Source organism: Ambystoma mexicanum, chromosome 5q (assembly GCF_040938575.1).
Source record: "Ambystoma mexicanum isolate Mex_15411 chromosome 5q, UKY_AmexF1_1, whole genome shotgun sequence".
Lineage (NCBI taxonomy): Eukaryota > Metazoa > Chordata > Amphibia > Caudata > Ambystomatidae > Ambystoma > Ambystoma mexicanum.
Genome location: NC_090933.1, coordinates 724004409 through 724025222, shown reverse-complemented (window position 1 = coordinate 724025222; position 20814 = coordinate 724004409).

Below are 20814 nucleotides of genomic sequence, written 5' to 3'. Positions count from 1 at the left end.
AGGCTGATAAAAGTTTGCATGTAAGGTTGCCCGTAGCAGTACTAGTGGTTATAATATATTCAGAACTTCTATCCATCATTCTACAGTTTTATCGACCGCAAACACTCTGAGCATGCTACACAGTGCCCCACACAAGTGAGCCCTTAGTCCAATAGTAACCCAGGTGACAACTAGGGTCAACCACAAATATATTAATTTGTCACACACAAGAACGATCATTGTCACATGAGCATCTCATCTTGTTCTCGAATTCTCTAGGAATAGCACTCTAAATTGGTTATGCAAGACTTTTCTCTTCCATTCTAAATTGGTAAAACAAATAATTATGTGCTTTTCCATAGATAGTGTACATTCTTCAGACATTTATGTCGTTGATCGCTTCTTCCAATTCTGGGATCCCCAAGCTCACTTTGTTAAATTTGGTATTCATAACTGTTCTGCTCTAAGGGGAGGCTCTTGGCACTCCTGGTATGCTGGCCAAGGGGCACACGCTCCACCCCTCCCTCTCATTGCTAAACATGAGAGCTTGGTGCCTGAAAAGTTAACCAATGACAATTTAAGGATTACAAGAGAGAATCTGTCCCTTATGGGTGCAACAAGAAAAGAGTCAACTCTAGATGGGTGTAAGGTGCGTGTGCCCTTGCGTGGATGAGGAAACCCTAGCGGGATTTGCGCAACACTCTGTGTAGCAACCTGCAAGGATCAGGAGAAGAAAAATATAGGCACACCCCTTACCGCACCAGAGTGCGAATTCAACAGCCAGGGGGACTCCCTTTGTGACCATAAGCATTAACCAGGGCCCTAAGGCAGTGTTGAACAGTCACCACTAAGAGAAGGTGGCCATGGCAGAAAACAACATGCATGAAATAAAGACACACTACTCCTGAGTTTGTAAACACTGAAAAGTGACTTTTATATATTAGGCATATTCAAATAAATAAATAAAATCACTTCTTTTGACCCTGGATGGGTAGCCTTTATACCCCCAACATGAATTAATAAATATACTTCTAATGTTTGTTAATCTGCTTAGAATCACATGCTGTGCATAGTCCGACATCCAGTGGTCACTGCGGAGTATTGCATTTTGTTTTTCGTAGTCGAAAAGGGGACGTCGACAAGGCGTGTCTGTAACACTATCCCTATAGTGACGTGCAGTGTACCCACAATCCCTCACGCATCGAGGTCCCTCAGATTGTATTTTTCCGCCCAGATATTGGTCGCCTTTACGCGGAGCTCCTCGAGAGACATTACAAAACATTATTCGACCTTTGGTCGTCCTTAACGTATAACCATATTATTACTTTACACCCCTCCTTCGGCGTCGTAGCTGCAAAGCTGTTCACTGCCGATCAAGATCTCCGACGGCGGTGCCTTCGACGGAGGAGGTTGTTCGGCGTTTGCCGAATACGTGGCCTGGCCTACATACAGTAGGGAGACTGGGGTCGTGGGACATTTGTTTCTCTTTGAGAATGTCTTTCCCTTTCCCCTCCTTTACCTTCTGGGTTGTTGTCACATGCAATCGGTTCCTCAGCTATGGAGAGGACACCCTTTAGGTTTTGCCCACGTTGCAAGGGCAAGTTTACCTGGAAAGACGAGCATAAACGGTGTAACCGTTGCTTGCCCCTCGACCACAAACAAGACGGCTCTGCGGCCTGTCAGCTTCTTAAGCCGAAGACTTTAAAAGACCGCAGGGTCAAAAGGTTGGCAGCCTACACAATGTCTAGGTCTGATTCATCACCCGCCGCCGAAAGTGACGAGGAATGTGATAACCCGACGTCAGTTTCGGAAGTCGTAGACCTCTTTAAGGAGCATTCACGCTCCTTGTCTGTCCCCGGCCCCGACAAGCTCAGCTCACGCCCTGATTATGGGGATGAACACCCCGGCGACACTGACACACACAAAAAACACTCCCATAAACACACGACCCACGGCTCTTCCTCGTCGAAGACGAAGAGAGCATTAGCGTCAATGGAGACGCAGGAACTGCCGGCGGCCTCCTCAGACCGTAAGAGTCTTAAGCCGGGTTTGGACTCCAAGCATAGCATCCAGGCACATAAACTTACTGGAGCTACTAGCTGTGTTCAAGGCACTGAAAGCCTTCCAGGAACACCTGCAAGGGAAGACAGTGCTGGTCCTCAAGGACAGCACCACAGCCATGTACTACCTCAACAAGCAAGGGGGCACTCACTCTCCAGGACTGTCCAAGCTTTCCCAGAACATCTCGAAGTGGGCTCTCAAACACATGTTCCTCCTGTAACAACATGTACCAGGGGAACTCAATCTGCTAGCAGACAAACTCAGCAGAGACTTCCCTCTGCCCTCGGAGTACGAATGGCGGTTACACAAAGACATCGGCTTCACACAATGGGGATTCCCAGAAATAGATCTGTTCGCAACTCTGGAGAACTCCCAATGCCAAGATTACGCCTCCAGGTACCCCCAGAACCAATCCAAGGGGAAAGGTCTATCGATACCATGGTCAGGGAAATTTGTTTACGCTTTTCCCCCCCGACTCCCCTTCTCAACAAGATAGTGCACAAGATGCACCAGAAACAAGTTACCATGATACTGGTGGCCCCTATGTGGGCCAGACAGCCATGGTTGGCTCACTTGATGGAGATGTTCCTATCTCCTCCAGTGAAACTTCCCTGCCGGTACAACATGCTGTCACAGGACAAGGGCAGGACACTACATCCATGCCCTCAGACCATGAATTTAGCAGCCTGGCTCCTGAGATCATAGAATTTGGACATTTACAACTCCCGCAGAGATGCATGGACATTCTCAGGAAGGCTAGAAAGCCTAACACTAGTCACTGTTATTCTAGCAAATGGAAAAGGTTTGTCATCTGGTGTAGGGGAAGGAGCATCAACCCAGTTGACTGCTCTCCCACACAAATTGTTCTGTACCTGACTCACCTACTAGACTCCCGCTTGGTGTTTAACTCTATTAAAGTCCATTTAGCTGCACTTTCCGCATACACCACTTCCCAACTTAAAGTGTCATGGTGGAAAATCCCAGTTATTAAAGCCTTCATGGAAGGAGTGAAGAGGATCCACCCTCCCATAGCTAACCCCGCTCCCGGATGGGACCTAAATGTGGTACTAACCAGGCTCATGGGGTCACCCTTTGAACCCATGCACAAAGCAACACTTAAAGACCTCACTCTTAAGACTGCTTTTCTAATAGCTATCACCTCCATTAGGAGAATAAGTGAACTACAAGCACTCTGTACTAGACCCCTTTGTAACAGTTCACAAGGATAAGGTGGTTCTACGCACACATCCTAGGTTTGCACCAAAATTTATCTCTAAATTCCATGTCAACCAGTCAATAGAACTACCAACGTTCTTTCAAAATCCTTCAATCTTAGTTGAGAAGAGCCTGCATACACTGGATGTTCGCAGAGCTGTGATGTTTTATATGGAAAGAACTAGACCATTGAGAAAGACTAATCAGTTCTTTGTCTCGGTGGCAGCAGGAAGAGAAAGAGATGCAGTTTCAAAATCCACTATTGCTAGATGGATTGTACAATGCATCACTCTCTGTTACACTCTTGCTAAGCGAGAACTACCCTTCAAGCCAAGAGCACACTCCACTCGAGGCACCGGGGCTTCCATAGCTTTCATTGCAAATGTCCCTTTTGAGTCCATTTGCAAAGCGGCAACCTGGAGTTCTGTTCACACCTTTACAAAACACTACTGTCTAGATGCCCGCTCTAGATCTGATTCCCAGGTGGGACAAACAGTATTAAGACATCTTTTTTCTACTGTTCCTTCTCACAACCCACCTCCAACTCCGGGTACTGCTTGCTAGTCTATGCACAGCAAGTGATTCTAAGCAGATTAACAAACATCAGAAGACAATGCATTACTTACCGTAAAAGCATTTCTGATGGTTGTATCTGCTTAGATTCACATGCGCCCACCCTTCCTCCCCGCTCGGATGGAAGGAACATAGACTTTCTTCTATATCTCTTTTCTGTACTCACGCACGTCTAATAGGCTTCCTCAGTGCAGAAACAAATACAAACAGAGGGACCTCGACGCGTGAGGGATTGTGGGTACACTGCACGTCACTATAGGGATAGTGTTACAGACCCGCCTTGTCGGCATCCCCTTTTCGACTACGAAAAACAAAATGCAATACTCCGCAGTGATCACTGGATGTCGGACTATGCACAGCATGTGAATCTAAGCAGATACAACCATCAGAAATGCTTTTGCGGTAAGTAATGGATTGTCATATAAATAGCATCAATTCATCAATAATGGTTAGGTGGCATGTATATCCTAGACGTGAATTAATAAACAAAGTGCATCAATGCTTGAACACTGGATGATTGGCATTTGTATTCCCCAGACAATGAATTAATAAATAAATAAATAGCATCAATGCTTAAACACTGGATGAGTGGCAAAACTACAATGCATAAATATAGTGCCTATTTACAGAACCAGAAGGGCCCTGTTAACAGATGCCTTCAGGAAAGGAACCTTGGGTTCTCGGTTAAACCCTGAGTAAATCAGGGCCTGTGCAAATTTAAAACCAACAACTTTAAACACACTTCATTATTTTTAACCTTTAGCCAAAGGGTGAAATGAAGCACCTCAGTTATGTGCACCGGCCCTCTTGCCAACTCATAAAATGTATTTTACGGATTTTGCCGAACACCCCTTACTACCCTGGAAAGATGTTGTTCTGAGGTGAAAGATAGAATTTACCACTTGCCTAGTGGCAGCTGCAGTCTGCCACACACCCAAACAAGCACAGACAAAACATACACACCCTCCAGCCAAAGAAAGTAGGAAGGTTACCCACAAACAGTATTGTGGCTACAGTACTGCGGCTAACCGTGCTAACGTTCTACCTGATGCTTACTGAAATACTGAAAAGAGCTGACCCTTGCCATGTAAAATCCACCGGAGGCCACGTGCACTGACCTGAATTAGAGCGTAATGTGAGCAGTCAGTTTCCTTTCCAATCTACGGTATAAAGCAAAATGCGCTGCACTTTGGAAACCAGATAACTTCCTTGTCAAAAGTGAGCTACAGCATAACATTTTCTGTGGCTGAAACAGTGTCATTAAGACCAAACAAGAACAAAAAGGCCCACTCTGATATGTGCTCGCACTGTAAACAGTACCCAGTGGTGGTGTTGTTTACAGCTGTGATGTACTTTGACCTGTGGCTCCTATGCGAGAGGTAATGGGAATCTACCCGGCTGGTCAGTAGAGGAGCAGGATAAGGCTGGTGCCCTGGATGCCACGAGAATGTGAGAGGAGTCGAGCACCAAATGGAATCCAGTGGGGGGAAAAAAAAGGCTGAACTCCACTTTTTTTTTTTTTTTTTTCTTCCTCTTTTGGGAAATCCTCGGCTAACAAAACCTGTGTCCTTCGATGAACAGTAAATAATAGGAACATATATTTGTACGATTTACTCCAAACCTGAGCTCAGATCTGTAACCGTAAGACAGTTATCATATAGACTGGTGTCTAAAAATCAGACGCGAAACGTGCCGTGAATCGGTCACAGATAATGCTAAAATGGGACTGCTCTGAGCGGCTGTCCCTCCTACCACCCTGATGCACGAACGCAGCAGTCGACAAGATCCGGGCAGGGAGAACTCCAAGAGGGAGATAACACTCGACCTCTGCTGGCCATGGGTGGCGAACCAGACTCTCATGAAAAGGAGGCGGCGGAAAGAGAAAAAAAAAACACACCCACTGATATCTGCCTGCCACCTTCCGTCGCTGCCTCAAATTGTGTCGAATAACGATGCTTCCTCAGCTGGGAAGGGTAAACGTACAGAGGCCCGAGCAGGCCCTGGAAAAAAAATACGAGACAACCCCCCCCCCCCCGACTGGGCTGTCGTCCTTCTCAGTTCGCTCTCTTTCCTGCTCGGCACAGATCCCTTTTTCTGTTTCTGGCGCACTCGCCTGCATCGTTTAGTGCAGGGGAACTTACTTAAGCAGGTAAAATCACCTCAGAACAACCTTCTGCTCCCCCTCTGGTGGAAGATGCTACCCCCCACCATTTGACAAACAAATCGTAGAGAGAGAAACATGAGGAGAGGGGAAAATGGAGGACAAAGGCATACATTAAATAATCAAGATGAAAGAAACACAGGGACTGAAATTAAACGGAAATCATGGAAACACTCTTACATGAAACACAAACCCAGTTTAACCTAACAATGAAAGAAAATGTAACCCACACATTTTTTCGGTTAACGCAATGTAACTTTCACTGCAGAGTAAAAAATATGACAACACAGATTATTGGGCTTTAGAGAAAAGAAAAGAGGAATCTGCTTTTTTAGCTATTCTGGATAATCTCATAATTAAATTGGTCTGTAAGTACCTCTTAGATTCCTGTAAAATGTATCTTTCAGCCATTGTTGCATATTATTGCATATTATTGCATATATGGTTCCCGAAACACAGCTGATGACTGCTGTGGCAGAATGTACTTTAGATGAAGGCTTTATTCTGCAGATTATTTCTACAGATTGTTCTCAAAAGTTAACATTACATATAGGCACACCCACGTCCACCTCATTGATCCCAGCTGAGGCCCCACCTGATATTCACATAGAACATGCATCCAAATAACTTTCCCAGCATTCTCTAAGCTGCACATAAAAAAGGCTTTCATCAACGTTCTACTGTCAATCATCATGGTTAGCAGGAAAGTAAGACAGGACCCAATTTACACTTGAACACTGTAGAATTACCGATTCAGTTTCTTTCCGCCAAATAACCTTACCCTGTCTTTCACAGAGACAAGCCTGCTTTATTAGCAAAGTCCTTTCTGACATTAAACTTAAATTAGAAGATCACACCTCCAGTCTTTCAGTCTATTTTGTTTGCTTCCTCGGCTGAAGAAACATTACATAATATGAACTCTTCAAGATTATTGAAATTTTACCTGGACAACAAAACTATTCAGGACTAAAGCTAATATTTCTGTCACTCCTGTTGGCCTGGCCCTGGCACCAACACAGCTTAAGTGACCCAAAGTAAATTAATTGTCTCCTGAATAATGTGTACCTACTTGTGGGGATTCCAGTGGCTGAGATGACTTCTGTCTTTAGAGCAATTTTGTAAAATTAGAATGCTCACATTGAACTAATTAACTTTGCCCCTAACTCCACTAGTGAGCTGCTTAAATCAGTGCAACTTCTTCTCCCCCCTACTTCAGGATTTATACATTGGGATCCTAAAAATGGTTTGTCTGCAGTTAGCCACCTTTAGTTTTACTATGATCACCACTATTCATGAAAAACATGTTTAATGCACACTACACCAGATTTAGTGGACCAGTATACAAGCCCTCTTTTCTGGGTGAACCTTCCGTTTGCTCTCCTCTGTGTCCTGTTCACTGCTTTTCAACTCTTGGGCCCTGTATAATTTTGTGGGTTATTGGTTTAAATACTTCTCCTCCTCCCGCCGCAATCCTTGACCTTGTCTGATTACTATCTTGGCGGCCATTCTGCCTTTTGTAGTTGCATATGTCCGGTGTTGTGATTAATATGTCCCTATTCATTGATGGTTTACCTACAGCTTTTAAAAGAGATATCACCTCTCTGTTAAAGGAATTGCTGGCCTTTCAATAGTCAAGCACCATCATTCCATTTTCAGCTTCCTTTTGTGTATCAGCGGCTGGCAAGTGTGGTGACTTCACAGTTTAGATGTCTTGATTCCCTCTTTCCTGGCTGAAAGGGTGATGCTGATGAGGTTGGGGGCTCATTAGTCAGATCTTAGTTTTGAAATGTATGCTCATGACACCCAGCTGCTGCTTCACCTCAACTTGTAATCCTGGAAAAAAAATGGATGGAACACTTCTCGAAGGTTTTTGGAACAAGTAATGATGTCCAAGAAGTAGACTATTTTTGAGAAGTAATGAGCTGGGAAAACGATTTGAAGGCAGAGGAAATGTATAAAAGAATGATCAAACTAAAACATTCTGCTGCTATAGGACCTGACGGATTATCAAATACCTTAAACTGTATCCCAAAAGAATGGCCAGGCTTCCTAGAGACACTTTATGATCAAATTTCAACAACTAGAAAATTACCAGATTCATGGACATTGGGATTAATAATTCCGATCTATAAGAAAGACTCCAGAACAGAGCCTTTGAATTATAGGCCGATTAACATATTAGATGTTCCCGGGAAAATCCTAGCGTCTTACTTGCAAGAAAAATTATCATCCTGGGCAGCCAAAACAAAGATCGTTGACCCCAGACAAACCAAATTCACCAAGCTCACTGGAACAGAATTGAATCTGTTTATTCTTTTGCTAGCAAAAATGGAAGCAATAAGAACTAACACAAAGTTATACATTGCTTCTATCGATTTGAAAGAAGCATTCAATGGTATAAATAGAAGAACACTTTGGGAAAAACTGTACAAATTAGACTGTCCTGAAGAGTTGCTCTCTAAGATCATGTCTTCCATCGAAACGCGAGAATAAAGGTGCTGTTGGATAAAGATGGCAATTTATCAAAAGAAATAGAAGCAAAAAAGGGTGGAAAACAGGGCTTCCCGCTTGCGGCCACCCTTTTTAAGCTATATATAGCAGATCTGCCGGAAATGACAAAGGATAACAATTTAAATTCACCAGTAATAAACACCTTCAAAATTAAGGCAGTGGTCTACACTAATGATCTCGTGATATTGGACCAAACTTAAAACGGCCCACAAAGAGTTTAAATATTATCGATGCGTACATGAAAATAAATGATTTGAATATCAACAGCTATAAAACAAGGATCCTTGAAAATGGAAACACAAAACTAAAGAAAAAGACAGTTTCCCATGGACGTTGGGAGGAAAAGATCTTGAATCAGTAGATTCGACAAGATATCTCGGAGTCCAGTTCCATATCACTTGGACAGGGTTACCATGGGTGGCCGAACCGATAACGTTTCTTCCTTGACAGCACAAGGTGCCATTTTACACTCTCGATATGGGAAATTCACAATGATAAGAAGTGTCTACCAACAAAAGTAAGACCGTGTCTAACTTACGGAGGTGAAGCAAAGTTTTACGTGGATCAAGACATTTGGACAAAACTTGAAAGCAGGTTCTGGAGGAAGGTCTTGAAATTACCAAATAATTTGCCAATATCGCTAATAAGAAAGGAACCTGGGCTACAGTCTCTCCATTCTGTGATTATATGGAAATCCTTAAATCTATTAAGGAAAATAATGGAAGTTAATCAAGCGCTACCCTTTATGTTCTTGAAGGCTGAAGGTAAAGGAAAAGGGTCAGTACTGCTGAATGAATGGAAAAAATGTATTAATCAACTTGACATTTTAAATTCAACAATAGAGATGTTAACTACAAATCCAGACAAAGTGAAAGATAAATTAAAATGTTTAGACTGGATTCATACTCAAGAAGAAAAGGAGAAATTTAAACAATCGGTGAACACAGCGAATGATCATGGAAGATTAAATGAAGTACCAAAATATCTTTGACAGTTCCCAAGCAAATTTCATAGAGATCAATTACTCTGAATTAGACTAAACATTTATCAAAGAAATGAATACCTGTGGCGGACCGGAAAAAGGGGAACAGAAAACGGAGAGTGCAGAATGTACAAAGATAAAACTCATAAGGAGACGACAAGACATTTAATGATTGAGTGCAAAGCATTGACGGAAAGGAGAACACTTTTTCTGGGGAAATATGTTAAAACTGGAAGCACAGAATCCGCTGAAGACTGGTGGAAACTTTTTCTCACAGGAGACTGAATAAGATTAACGTGCGCCGGAATAAACTTTGTAGAAGAAGTGATGAAAGGTTTAGAGGCGGCGGACATAAAATGAATTGGAGTACGAATTGTACAATTTGGAGGATTGAATGCGAGGAATAGCAGGACAACAGAGACTGGAAATGTAGCTTGCATGGTCATTTCGATTCTCTTAGTCCTTGCTCTTCATCCTTCTATCATCTTGAGCATTTGCGGTGCTCCAACCTTAATGGAATGAGGGGAAAACATGTAAACCTATTTGAAGTATCCAGAAAGAATTGTGATGACCAAACGCGCACAGCCCTTGATGCTGTTTGGAGCTGTCCTAGACTTGTAGAGCAAGACTAATACAGAGTCCTCCTCTGTTTCACAAAGGGCATTTCAACCCCTTAAGAACCCCTGCCAAATAACAGCTGCTGTTGGATGCATCCAAAACGCCTTTACTTACAGATGTCTTTTATCTCCAGGTTACGTGGACCTTCCCACTCCAAACAACTGTCAAACATTGATTGAACTTTGACAAAACCTTAGTGCAGGACATATTTAGGCAATGCTTGTAAAAAGAATTCAGTTTTTATAATATCAGTTTGATTAAATGGGCGGGCTATACAATAATAAAAATTGGATAGCGTTTTCCATTCACTAGGCACATGTCTTGTTAGTTCCAGGAAAAAACCTTTACGTTGACCTACAGCAAAACAAATCGACAAAGGGATTAGATGGATGGGGTGGGAAATGATAGCCCTCCTTCTTTCTTCTAGATAAATTAATAGCTGATGTTAAACTGTTAATGGCTAATCATGCATTTCCTGTATTGTCCTTTGATGGCATACCCTTATTATAGTTTTTGTTTAATTGGTGTTTTATATAGAGCACAGAAAGTGCATTTTGAAGGAAGGTTGAAGGAAGGAGAGGAAGTGAGATTATATAGCACAACTACTTCTGGAAAGTCTGAACAAATAAAATGGCATAGGTAATGAACATCGACCACCTTTTCGCTATTGATGAAAGCAGAAAGCTAGAAGTGACCAAGAAGTGACTAGGCCAATTAAGTTTGGCATGTTATGAACAAAATCGGGCATTTGCTGCTTTTGCCCTAGAATTCAGACACCCCTTCCTGCTGTTTTTCCAGTTCAACAATTAACCGTTAATACTCAGTTTGCCAGGTAACGCAGCTTTACACATGTCCCAAGCCACATTGAGAGATGTTGAACCCACAATCAATTGTAAGTAGGAGTATCTCCAACTTTGTTTGAGCTTGTGATCCTGAAAAAGCTTTTTTGACTTTTGTCCTTTGCTTTTATTTTTCTAAGAGTGACAGCAGTGCTAGTTTACAAGCAATGGGCGAATTATCAACATGCCTAGTCATGAGACACGCCACTGACCATGTGTTGTATTGGTCAATCACTAAGAAAATGGTCTGTGAGATTGTCCTAAATATAAAACAAATCTGTCCTTTTCCTCCTGTCCTAATTTGTTTCTACTTCTTGTAGTTTTCTTGTACTTTTCTTTTGTGTTCTAACCTACTGTCAAAATTATCTGCAAACTTAACAACCTCAAACTCTCAACTTGATTATTGTTATTAAAGCAGACCATGCATGCTTTGTCTAGCCTCCCTATCCATGATTGTATCCATCAACAAACCATTTAATATCTCAGATTAGCTGAACTACTTAGAACATTGGGTCGAAACACGTGTTGGTTGATATCGTAATACATTTTAACACTCTCCAACAAACGTGATTTTGTGTTTAGGTATGCTTCTGGTGCAGGTTGTGACAAACGCACCTTGTTCTGTCTATTTACTCTGGAACCCTGGCCAGAGTTCCTGTGCATCTCTTCCCTTGCAGCCACCAGCTATCCAGACAAGTATAATCGATAAGAGCACAGACCCAGGAAAACTACCTCACAGCCTTTGAACATTGTTTTTCTTAGAACATTGTTTTCCCTTTTAGGTCATTGATTTAGCTACTTTTAGATTTGCACCTTTGCTTTGGAAATCCATTTGTTGCTTGGCATTCATCTCAATTTTTCTAGCTGCCTTATTGAAATTTAAAATCTCTGTTTACTCAGCTTCTTTCTGTATCTTTTTTTTCTGAAGCACTTTGAGTGAAGGCACTTCAGAAATGTGTTCACAAGTAATTAGTAGGAGGTAGACATAGCGTACCGCATTGCTATTACAAGTTTTCTTCAGCTACTAAGGCATGTGAAGGTGCAAGAATTTGTTCAAAAAAGCCAATTTTAGATATTTTTAGATTTTGATTATTTTGTTTTTAATTTTGTTTCTAGGAAGAAAAACAGATTGTTCTTCCACGAGAAAAGGACTACCAGAGGTACTTAAAGAAAATGCAGATTAAAAAACCCTTTAAAGTGCGCAAAGAAAAAAACACCAAGACTACAGAGGAAAGTTTGACGGAAGAAAATACAAAGATAGAAACAGTTCAATCTCAAAATATTATTTTTCAAACTGGAGACTTTGTTCTTTTTACCATCTAAATTCTTTGGGTTTTAACCCCAAATGCCGGCTTTGAATAGTTTGAACATCTTCTCTTTCAAACCATGATACATTTTATTTTCATGTAATACAATGGGACTCTTGTGTTGCTTTTTTATGTTAAAGGTAAGATATCTGTAACAGTGTATGGGTTTATGTATATATGTACAAAATAAAACCAATTGCAAAATGTCAGTTGTATTAATAGTTACATATTTCTACAAGGCATAGCAGTATATAACTACTGATTCACCCCTGAGGTTGCTGCAGCTAGAGCCTGTTTGTATTTGGTCACTGTGGCTACATGTGGGCGTTACTGTAGACATTGTGTTGGCTGTTCATATGATTGGTTGACTTGTGTATAAGGGAATTCCTGTGTATTGGTGTAAAAAATATAGCGACGTTGCAAACTGTTAAGGAGTGACAACAGAAACTGCTGAGTTACCCAAATTCAGTACACTAAAATAGTTTGGGACTGGATGATTTACCATTCTAACTCAAGTTCTAGAATATTTGGGGTGCAGTCTTTGGCACAATGATGGTCTGCAAAATCCATCCCCTTCTCCCTTTCCAGACATTTCAACACTGTTTCATAAAGGGCTCCATACCTACCTCAAATCATATCAATACCTCGGCAATGAAAAAACCCAGGTCTAATATATATGCTTGCCTTTCCCTTGTAGTCACCTGTACTGCTGAGATGTACAAAGAATGCTTGAATTACAACAAAAATTGCTATTTTTTCAAAATACAATATATTTTTATGTAGCAAAATTCTCATAATGAAAACTACTTTTGTACCCCCTATAAAATCCCATCTATGCCCATATTCCCAAAGCAGGGAGGAAAATACCTGGAGAAATAGTATCAACCCCCTAACAGACCCAGCCACTCACTGAGCCGGTGAGGGCTCCAAGAGCTTATAGTAAAAGAGGCAAAGAATGCATGGCGAATCTTTGAAAAGGGTAATGTGAAAGTGGGTGGTTTGGGGTAGGTAGGGAAGCTTGCAAAAGATTCTGGACCTCCTTAAGAGTTTGGTGGCATTTCCTTTGAAATTATCACCAAACTAACATGCCGTTAGCATGCAGCAATGGAAAGGAATGAAATAATCATTTTTTGGCTGATGTTCATCTTTGCTTTTTCCTCATTTGCGTTTCTGTTAGACGTTCAGTATGATCAGGTGGGTGAATTGGTTCTTGGTTGATTTTGGAAGTACCCGTTTTTTTTTAGGATGCCAGTATTGACACTTTGTGTGATGGGAGCATTGCCTATGTGAGTGTAAACTATATGTTCTGGTTCATGGGAGGAGTTTCCTCCAAGTATCATCTAGGGAAAAAGATTGTTGTGGTGTTCGATTTCATTGATATCCCATTGATTGCTGCCATAATGGGGTATTAAGAGTACTGCCCATCTTTCTCTCCAAGGAGATATTAATTTGCTGCTCCAAGAATGATTGTGTCTGCATAGGTTATTTGTATCTCCAAGCCTAACAGGACTTTCAAGACGTCAGTTTTGGGTCCATGAAATGAATGTACAGTCATTGACACTTTGTTTATATAGTAGTGTTGAGTTTTGACCCATCTGCATTTTTTTAACAGTGGAGTTCCTTATGCTTTGGAAGGTCATTTGTTTTATATAATAATTGCTTCTCTATTTGTGTGTGCTATGTTGAAGCTAACATTTAGGTCCCTAATACACCCTCATTTAGGAATGTTTGCTTGTATTTTGGCAAGATGTGCTTTCCATGTTTTCAGGCGATCTACTCCCCACAAACCCCCCTCATTTTCCCTTTATCCGTCCTCCTTCCACTTTGCCCCACCATCCCCGCTTCCGACTCCCATCTTCCTCATCTTCACAATCCATTATCCTCCAGCAACGTAGTGGGCCCCCTTATTTGGCTGGCAAATAACAGCTATTTTTTCTGCGGCCAAAGCTTTTCTGTTTTAAAATTATTTTTCGTGTTCAAAGTTATTTTTTTAATTTAATGTGCCAATTGAATGTGCAGTGTGTAAATTGATGTACCTTATAAATATAATATGTCATATACATGTAATAAGTGTAATTTATAAAAAAGATATATTGAATAGCATGATACTGTTACATAGTAATCTTGCCAAATTGTAGATGACAAAGTCCTTATTAAAATATTAGAGCTTTAAATAATTAGGAATACTTTTTAAATAGTATCCTAAATAAATGATCTGAAGACGTTGGTGATATGTTTAATGAGTCACTTGCTAATGTAAAAAACAGTTTCTACTTATGAAGTAACGGACATTCATAAAAGCAAATACAAATAAATACATAATACAATATGCCACAGAAAAAGAAAGGGAAGACACCTGGTATGTAAAAAATATATGACTGGTGAATTCATTATGCAGGTTAATATGCTACAAGGTTATTATTTGTGATAAAATTTCTTAATGAAAGAGATTCAAGTGAGTTACTTGACTTGAGGCACATTATGTTTTAGATGCCACAGGTTCACTAGCAACCCGGGAACAAAGAGATACGATTTATGAAAGAGGGCCATTTTGTGTCATGTTTGTACAGTTCTTTAGGTATTTTTCATTAGCACAGTCCAGTCTATGCATGTGCCGTATGCAAATACCATGAAACTCATTTACCGTTACTGAAATCACTCTGGCGGTAATCATGCTAGATTATCGGTTTCCGTAAAATAGTGTCTGTTCCCATTAATGGAGTTGATTGTTCTTTTGGCGCATTAACCTTGAGTAATAGTTCCTCCCTTGGTAAATCCACCATATGGTGGTATTGTAAAGGATGAACTCCACTCCAATGTTTAAGGTTTTCTTCCCACTCCCTCCTTCCCTGCAGCTCTCTGGCCGGCCTCTCTTGGCCCTCCTCCCACCTGCAAGGCTAAAAACCTTGGGGTCATCTTCGACTCTGCACTCTCCTTCCCCCCTCACATCCCTGATGTGTCTAAGAGGTCACACTACCAGCTGCACCTCATTAGAGATATTCTTCCTTTCCTCTTCTTCCCCCAGAAGCTCACTGTCTCCAGAGCCCTGGTCCTCTCCAAGCTGGACTACTGTAACAGCCTCTGTCTAAATCTTCCTGCCTCCACTCTCCATCCGCTGCAACTTATCCAGAACAGGACTGCAAGACTTGTCCTTGGCCTCAAGCCCAGGGATCGGATCTCTCCAGGACTGAAGTCTCTGCACTGGCTCCAAGTGGCTGCAAGGATTACGTTCAAAACCCTCTGCATTGTACACAAGGCCGTCTGGGGCCACAATACCTTCAACTCTCTCTTCCTAAATATCTTCCTTCTCAAGCTCTTCGCTCATCTGCCTCCAACTCCCTCGGGGTTAGTCGCTTCTACAAGCAACGAGTTGGTGGCAGATCACTCTCTTCGGCATGGGCCTCTCTGGAATAGCCTCCCTGCCTCCCTGAAACTCGAGGAGAACCATCTCCGGTTACGGAAACACCTCAAAACCTTCCTCTTTGCTTCTGCTTTCCCTCCTCCCCTCCTTTGCTGAATTCCTGACTGGAAAAAATGGCACTGGTTAACTGGCCACCCTTTCTGATCTCTGACCCAGGCCCTGTCAATTGCCCACCTGCACTGCCTCCCTGGCAACCCATGCACTTGGGGACCGTTATTTTCTGTATCCCTTCAGTCCCCCTTCCAGCACTTATGTCTGCACTACCTTGCACTTGCCACTAGCTGGCTGTTTTATGTGTCTTATTTATCTTATTTATTCCACTTTCCCATGTACTGCACTTTCCCCTCTCCCTTCCCCCCGCGCATTTTTCCTTTCCCCCCTTCCCATGCACTTGCGTGCCCTGAATGACACCTGCCCTAGTAGGATCGTTGTCTGTCCTCCCTTTGTCCCCCCCCCCCCCTTGCTTCGTTGCGCCTTGAAACACTTGTGTATGGGCACGTTATAAATGCCATATCATATCATCATATCAGATTTCCACCACAATCAGAATTTGGCGATTCGGTAATAACAGTGGTAGTTAACAGCACTTTTTTTTTCAACACTAACTCGTAATGAGTCCCTATGTATGTTACAGATACCATTCCACTATTAATTTCAAGCAAAACGTTTTAAAGTTCTGCCAGGTAGATTTCACATTTTAAAAGGCTACTGCAATAAACAAAACAAATAGTTTAGATAAAGGTTTGCTAGACAAATGGTTGGATGAAAGGTATGATCGGTGTATCAGTTGGGGTAGATTTACATCGAATAATATATGGTCTGCCAGACCTGTTTGCAAAACGCATATACCAGTGGTCAATTAAAAACAAGCATTGGCAAAGCCAACCATTTTGGCATTTGTCTAGGCATGGGCTCTGCCTTTTTTATGCACTGTCATCCTGGTACTACCTGGCCATAAGCTAGCAACAGCTGGCAAATGCTGCTAGTACCTAGTGTGACGAATCCCCAGATGTCATCACTTCTCCCCTCTGGGGAGCCGCTTCCCATGAGACCAGGGAGGTGAGGCTGCTACCTGATAGTCCTCCTGTGGGTGGTGCTCAGTGGGTGGATTGAATTGGGAGGGGAACCCACTAGGGGATTAGTGATGACCTGGGGAGAACATTGTATCACCATAGCCCCCCTAACCCTGACACACCTTCCTACCCTCCCTTCCACCAGTACTTTCCTTAGTGTACCCATGTACCTTTGCCATACCAGCCATGTAGGAAGTACTGAGATGAGGACGAGTGTTGATTCCTCGAGGGAACTATACTCCTTGTCTACTGAGACGAGGAAGAGACTAACTGACTCACTGGGAGTCCTCAACATCAGTACTGGGACGAGGAAGAAGTGCGGAAGCATAAAGAGCACCTTTACTGAACAGTCTAGTTGTCGGAGGATTCCTATTGGCCAAGCTGCCATTAAAACAGAAGAGGGAATTCCAAATCAGGAAGGCCCTACCTGGAGGAATCGGGAGATTCGAACCCTGTCCAAAGGAAGTAACAGCAGAGAACGATACAGATACCTGCCTGCAGTTACGTCGCCATAAGGCCTGTTGTGGAAAGGTTGGAGTGGGACACAGGAGGCAGAGCACCCAGCCGAATGAGAAGGCTAGAACAAAGGAACCGCTGGGGCAGTGCAGCCTACCAGCAGGGAGCCGTTGCAGAATCGCTGCTGTCCCTGGAACTATCAGAGGAGAACAAGAGGCCTCTGGAAACTGCTGCGGAATCATTGCAGTCCCTTGAATGATCATATTAGGCCCAGAGGCCACAGGGAGCTGCAGCAGTCCCTGGAAGGATCAGGAGACACCAGCGAGGGGAATATAAGCCTATACGCAACCACAAGACACCGGTAAGCACCCAGAAGAGGGTGGGGAGATGGGGATGGTTGTGTGCCCCTAAATGAAAAATAAACCTTTGCTAAAAGGAACTGGGACCCAAAGGGACAAATACAAAATGGGTCTGGGACCCAAGAGAGACATTATGACAAAGAGGTCTGGAACCCAAAGGAGAGACAGAAACCAATATTAAAAGTTCTCTGGCACCCGAATCTAATAAGGAGGGTCTGGGACCCGACATGCCTGGCCCGATAGTGAACCGGGTGGAACTCCTGAGGAACAATGGGAACTGAGAAGGGTCAGGGACCCACAGCCAATGACATAATGTCTCCGGGATCATTATTATCATCATAGTCACAGTACCTGGCAGGGTAGTGAACCAGGTAGACTGTGAACACGGTGAACACTGGACCAGCCAAGAGAAGGGAATTATTCTATTTGCATCCTGAAGAGCTTGAGAAAGGCCAGGGCAAGGGAGACATACCCCGTGGTCTTGATGAACATTGTGGAAATAACCAAGAGGAGGGAAGTGCCCTCTTGGTTTTGTGAAACATTTGTTAAAACCCAGGAGAAGAAAGACACTTGTCCTGGCATTGTGAAAACCGGAGAGAAACCAAAGCAAGGTCACTAATAAAGGTCTATAGCCAAAAGCTTGACACCTGTGTTTTGGTCTCCTACTTCTACACCCTTACATTAGGCATATTACGGCAGTGCCTGGAAAATTCCTATCTAATGTCTGTACTAGAGCCAAAACCGTTGACTTTGGCAATGCTGTTTTTTTAACAGGAATCCAAAGAACACATAAGGACATATATACTGCTTATAATTGGTTAACAGTTTTATAACAGCAGAAGCTGATTTAGCTGGTTTATAGTTGCAATTACTCCATTACCTCTTAGAAGACTGCTCAGAAAGCACAGAGGTAAACTCCTAGTTCAGTTCAGAAAATACTTAGTCACAGGGCCATAAAAGCAGTCAGACAATTAAATAACATTCATATAGAAAAGCCCAATACATGCATAACAGACATTTATTGTCAGAATATAAAAACCTTAATACTTAAAGGGATAAAAAGAAAATCATTAATCAGAGTATTTTGAATTTGGATTTTCTCCTTCTCCAGGCCCCTGCTAGTTAGTTTGGCACAGCAAACACATCCAGCAGAAGAGAACAGCTATGCAAAGTTTTAGCACTGTCCAACGTTCGTACTTCGTAGTTCTTAAGACAACGCTTTAGGTGGTTTGACGAATCCCAGGTATTCGTCCCTTCTCCCCAAGAAAGAGCCTCCCCCTTTTAGTTTAGGGAGGTGAGCTGGCTCTGCAAGACACTCCCTAGGGGTCTGGGCAAGTGGGATCTAACTGGGAGGGATCCCCCCCCTTTAGGGGACAATGGGTCACATTCCTGTATGGAATTCCCTAAACCCTCCACCATTGGGACATATATAGGACTATCCGATATTAAGAATATTGAAAGGGTCAAAGATTTGGCTGAAGGTAAAACTGAAATAACCCATTATAGACAAGAAGGGTATGTCTCTTTAAGAGGCGACACACAGATAAAGTAGATGAGGCTGGGAGAGAGCACGCTGAGCCTGGGCGCAGTGCGAGCAGAGGTAGACGAGCTTAAGCAGGGGAAGCCCCCTTGAGAGGTTACGCTGGGAGGAGGTGGAACCAGAGAGAGACATGGGAGGGGGGTGCCTGACTTCGAGCGTTCCCAGGAAGCGGGAATACACAGGTGGTGGCATGACCACAACAAATCTGTGGTGGGCAGACCGCCTGTCTAACAACATCGAAACCACCCAGTAAGAGAGCCTGAGAGGTTCCCTGAAACCCGCAGTCACCAAGAGAAAGCAGATTGAGTGCGAGATACTGAGGAGGCAAAGCACTAGAGACCGAGATCAAGTAGAGAATCCGAGTGAAGACCAAGCCCAAAAGCATCCCCCTCCTAACACAGAGGTAACGGGAAGAAAGGGGTTACTGGGAGGCCGCTCGGACATCATTATCGAGCGAGAGAAATTCGTCCCAGTGAAATTGACGGAAGTACCAAAATCAGAGCCGTTAAAGTGGAACTGTATTAACATAATAAGCACGATAACCAAAAAGGCCCAAAGAGAAGTTTGAGGAGTGGGCACAAAGAGTAACTCGTCCCAGTGAAATATACGAGACATTACAGATAGAAGCCTTAAAGTGAAAAGGGGACAGACTGGTCCCAAGGGTTACAAATAAGCCTGAGAAAGCAAGTGTTCAGAAGGGGATACACCGCCAGGAAAAGGAAGAAGTAAAGGCATTAAAGAGAGGTCTAGAATCACTCGAGTTGAAAGAATATTTACACCTGACTCAGAGTAATGAGGAATGGTACCATGTCTTGTGGAATACATACGCCAAGAAGGGAGACCAAGCTTAATTACATTGTAAAGGAACCCCAAGATCTGGTCAAAAGTGTGGAAAGAGACTATTTGCAGATATCTCCCATAAGGGACCTATCGAGTGAATGAGAGACATTGATCTACCAAAATACCAGAACGGGAGCAGTTCTGCCAATCTGAAGTTCTGCCAATCTAAATTATGTTAATTAATAGAGTGGTAGCATCAGGTAGGTGTAGTTTCTGAATGGAGGGCACTTCATTTTAGACTTCCAGACGACGGACTAGCACCTAGTTATAGATACTCGGGAATCCCCTCTATCAATAGGGAAAGTTATGCATTATTATTATTTGAATAATCCTAATTCACAATACCCTCCAAGTGTCTGCTACCTACCTCCAATCGACCAACGTTGTCTAATGAATTTTTTAACACCCAGGGCAAATAAACAGATTCAATAACTCCATCACAAAATGGGCAACAACCATTTTTTATCCCATAGGTTCGTAGGGGACACTAATGGGAGGATATTCAATCACAATTTAATGAAAGCCATCTGGGGAATGCCACCGGGTGTCTTCTCCCAATTTACAGCTTCACGTTGGGTCCAGCTGACCTTTTCGGCTTCAGCAATTTGGCCTGCCAGGATTGCCAGGCTGGAAAGGGAGACAATCGGTGACTGTGGGACTGCAAAACAAACAAGAATATCACAAATGGGAATATCATTAGGAGCCGGGGGCCCTTTAAAGGCAGCTGATAGAGCTGCACCATCGGCTAGTGTATTTCTTTGGGCTGTAAATGACACATATTTTCCATTCGATATCTGGGCACCCATGGATGTTAAATACCCACGCTGCTTCCAGAGGTCTCCAAAGTCATGCACCACCCTGTGAGCATACCCAGAGCCA